The following is a 4,856-nucleotide window of genomic DNA, read 5'->3' as shown; positions in this document are numbered from 1 at the left end:
CAGCCGCCGCGCGATCCTTGCGCGCCTGCGAGGGAGCGGGGTGTGGGGGGAGGGGGAGTGTGCGTGCGCAGACTCACTAGCGTCTGGCGGGCCATGTGATCAGAGCCGGGCCGACTAGCGCTGGGTGTCCCTAGAAATGGCTGCTCCAAACCACCGTTTCTCGTATTTGCCTTTCTGGTGCGTTTCTTATATATACATCCGCTGCAGCGACCAGGATCTCTGATGAAAAGTCAGTCCTTCACCGTTCTCAAGAAAAATTTTGGCCACAAATGCACTTTAGAAGGTTTACATATTGAAAAAGGCAAGTAGCTGAGTCATTGACTTTTTTTTTTAATTTAAATTTTTTTTTAATTTTTATTTATTTATTTATGGCTGTGTTGGGTCTTCGTTTCTGTGCGAGGGCTTTCTCTAGTTGCAGAAAGTGGGGGCCACTCTTCATCGCGGCCTCTGTTGTTGCGGAGCACAGGCTCCAGACGCGCAGGCTCAGTAGTTGTGGCTCACAGGCCTAGTAGCTCCGCGGCATGTGGGATCCTCCCAGGCCAGGGCTCGAACCCGTGTCCCCTGCATTGGCAGGCAGACTCCCAACCACTGCGCCACCAGGGAAGCCCCAGTGACTCTTTTTAAACGTTAAGTAGTCAAAGAAGGAAATCAATGAAGAGACTATTTAGCAAGACACGGGAATGACTTTTTGATTTACCTGCTGAGGTGAGTTTAGCTTTCAGGTTATACCTGGCATCAGCTTTCTATTGGATGTGGACAGTAGTTAAAACAGTGTTTATGAAGAGATGTGTAAAGAAGTAGGGGTAGCAGCAGCTAGAAGATAGAGAAGAGGCAGATCTGGAAAGGTGGGAAAACAGCGAACTCAAGCCAACGATGTAATCTTGAATTAGCTGACAAGTAGAGATCACCCTGTTATGCAACCATTATGACTTAGGCATTAAAGTACCTGGAGAGCACATGTTCCTGCAGCTCCTGAACGTTGTGAACTGTAATTTATTCCAGGAAAATTTATCTTGGCATTTTGGAAGTTAAAAGTCAGGTTTGGGATGTAAATATTTAGTGAAAGATAGCCAGTGGTCAAAACATTCAGAAAGAGAAACTGATTTTTCTTTTAGAAAGAAATTGCCTAAGTGCCGCTAATACTCTTTGCCAAAGCACAATTACAGGTATGTCTTAAAGCTGCCAAGATCTTTTATGATTATTTTATAGCCTGAAAATCAGTTATAAACTCAATAACTTTATCTTTAGCCCCACGGCTAGCTTCCTTGCCTTGTGACTCTAAAGCCTCCTCAATTACAAGAAAAAAATATGCCAGGGTCTCCTAAAACCTTTACATTTTGTATTGGTCGGTATATCACTGAAGGTTACCTGTCTATGAGCAGAGAGCGTTCTGACAATATTAAGCATTCTGTGTGCTAAAGAAAGAAGAACTCCCTTGACTGTGTCTTCAACCTCAGGACTATGGATTTAGTAGAAATGAGAGTCAGTTCTGATGAGATGGTGCCCTATTGTAACTTGCTACCATGATTGATTGATTGATTGTGAGACAAGTGAAGTATCTTTTCTTTTTATTTAAGGTTTAGCCAACAGTCTCTGGAAATTATCTTGGATTTGATGATTTTCTTGGATGGGGGTTCAAATATATATTAATATTTATTCAGCGGCTATGAATACATATTCATTCACATGTATTCAGGATGAACATAGGTGAGAATAGATGAGCGAGTCAAACTGCGAGACAGGCAAAGTTCCTTGGTACTTCTTAATTCCTCTGATAATATCACAGATCGGTAGGCCAACCTTACTTTTTTTTTTTTTAATTTAGTGCTATTTTTTTAATTAATTAATTAATTAATTTATGGTGTGTTGGGTCTTCGTTTCTGTGCGAGGGCTTTCTCTAGTTGCGGCAAGTGGGGGCCACTCCTCATCGCGGTGCGCGGGCCTCTCACCATCGCGGCCTCTCTTGTTGCGGAGCACAGGCTCCAGACGCGCAGGCTCAGTAATTGTGGCTCACGGGCCTAGTTGCTCCGCGGCATGTGGGATCTTCCCAGACCAGGGCTCGAACCCTTGTCCCCTGCACTGGCAGGCAGATTCTCAACCACTGCGCCACCAGGGAAGCCCCAACCTTACTTTTCTCTGTCCCTATAACCTGGATTTAGAAATTCAGAATTCATTTATTTTTAATTTTTATCCTTTGGTCCTCAATAATTTTGCATCCTTCAACAATGAAGAGATAGTCATGGTTTCACATCCCACTTGGCTTTTAATCTTTGTTGTCTTAAATTTTTCTCCATGCAGATTATGTTGTTAATTTCCCTTGAATTGGTTCTCAGGATACAAAAGGCATTATGTGGAAATGTGGTGAGACCACCGTGCCTGATATAATGCTGTTCGAACCATTGTTGGGGATCATTCCAAGGACTCTGTAAGCCCTGATAAAATATCTTGTCCAAATTGCTACAAGGAATTTCATTTTACTTATACTCAGGAGAAAACAGATGCTTCCTCTCTGCAAAATCAGACTGTTCTAGTAAGAAAAATGGAAATAAATCTCTGTAACGCTGGGGCACCGAAGCAACTGAGTTTATTGTAGAAGTGCAATATGTATAAATATTTATATAAATTAAATATATATGTATGTATACACATACACGCACATATATACCTATGTAGTAGAGTTAAGTTTTTATATAGTTCACACTTGAACAAGGTGGGGGACCGCCACACAGTCAAAAATCCACCTATAACGTTGTAGTCAGCCCCCCCATTTCCAAGGTTTAGCATCCATGGATTCAACCAACCACAGATTGTGTAGTGCTGGATTGTGTATGTATTGGAAAAAAAATCTGTGTATAAATGGACCCATGCAGTTCAGACTGTGTTGTTCAGGGGTCAACTGTAGTTTAAAAATTAGTTTTCTTTTTTTCGCCCGCATTTACTATGTCCAGGCAATGTTATATGGCTAACAGGTGTTTAAAGATAAGCTAAAATACATTAAAATTTTGAAGAGTTTGTTTGAGCAAACATTGATTCAAAGCTGACAGCACCAAACCAAAGGTGGCTAGAAGCACTCTGCCGACAGGAACTAGGGGAAAGGTTTTTATAGAGGAGACACAGAAGCAAAGCAAGGAAATTATTTGATTGGCTATAGTTTAAATGGTTGCCTTATTTGGGAAAGTCTAGTTGGATGTTTATGATTAGCTGTTCTTAAGTTTCGTTTTCGAGCATGTTTACTCTGGTCTAGGTTTCGGTTTGCTGATGTAGGCTACCAAGGCATCAAAGCCACCCCAGTCTAATGGACTCCTTAATTACTTCAACACATTGGCTTATCTTTCTTAAACTTTCCAATATGCCTATGATGTACATACCATTGTTAGTCATTATTATGATTATTTTTATTTATTTATTTATGTATGTATTTTTTGGCTGCACCGTGCGGCCTGCGGGATCTCCATTCCCCCACCAGGGATTGAACCTGGGCCACAGTAGTGAAAGCCCTGAATCCTAACCACCAGGCCACCAGAGAACTCCCTGTTAGTCATTGTTTTAACAGCTGAGAATACTGAGACTTGGGGAGGTTAAGGGTCTCGTTCATGTTCACAGCTTATAAGTTGGAGAGTTGTGATTCTAACTCCAGCAGTCTAGCTCCAGAATCTGCACCTCACTTGCTTTCTCCAGGCCTCCTTCAGGAAGAGCTCTGTCCAGGACTGTCATGAGAATGCATGAAGAATTCTGTTGGCAAAATCCCAAGGTCTAGGGATGGTTCTCAGCTCTAGTCTGCATGTACTGCATTGCACATACTGCACTTTTACGGTTCCATATAAAATTTAGGATTATTTGTTCTAGTTCTGTGAAAAATGTCATGGGTATTTTGATAGGGATTGCATTAAGTCTGTAGATTGCTGTGGGTAGTATGCATATCTTAACAATATTAATTCTTCCAAACCAGGAACACGGCGGGATATCTTTTCATTTCTTTGTATCATCTTCAATTTCCTTCATCAGTGTTTCACAGTTTTCAAAATATAGGTCTTTTACCTCCTTGGTTAAGTTTATTTCTAGGTATTTTAATCTTTTTGATGTGATTTTGAACGAGATTTTTTTTTTTTTTAACTTTCTCTTTTGGATAGTTAATTGTTAGTGTAAAGAAATGCAACAGATTTCTGTATATTAATCTTGTGTCCTGAAACTTTGCTGAATTCATTTATTTGTTCTAATAGTTTTTGGGTGGAGACTTTAGGGTTTTCTATATATAGTATCATGTCATCTGCAAATAGTGCCAGTTTTGCCTCTTCCCTTCTAATCTGGATGCCTTTTATTCCATTTTCTTGTCTGATTGCTGTGGGTGGCTAGGACTTCAGATACTATGTTGAATAAAGTGGCGAGGGTGGGCATCTTTGTCTTGTTCCTGAATTTAGAGGGAAGGCTTTCAGCTTTTCACTGTTGAGTATGATGTTAGCTGTGGGTTTGTCATAAACGGCCTTTATTATGTTGAGATATGTTCCCTCTATATCCACTTTGATGAGAGTTGTTAGCATGACTGGGTGTTGAATTTTGTCAAATGCTTTTTTCTGTATCTATTGAGATGATCATGTGTCTTTTCTTCTTTGTTTGATCATGTGATTTTAATCCTTCCTTTTGTTAATGTGGTGTATCACATTGGTTGATGTGCGAATATCGAACCATCATCCTTGCATCCCTGGAATACATCCCACTTGAACATGGTGGATGATCCTTTTTTATGTTTTGTTGGAGTCAGTTTGCTAATATTTTGTTGAGCATTTTCAAATCTATATTCATCAAAGATATTGACCTGTAATTTTTTTTTTTTATAGTGTCTTTGTCTGTTTTTGGTA

The sequence above is a fragment of the Balaenoptera musculus genome, chromosome 8, assembly GCF_009873245.2.
Source record: "Balaenoptera musculus isolate JJ_BM4_2016_0621 chromosome 8, mBalMus1.pri.v3, whole genome shotgun sequence".
Classification (NCBI taxonomy): domain Eukaryota; kingdom Metazoa; phylum Chordata; class Mammalia; order Artiodactyla; family Balaenopteridae; genus Balaenoptera; species Balaenoptera musculus.
Note: the sequence above shows the minus strand (reverse complement) of the source record.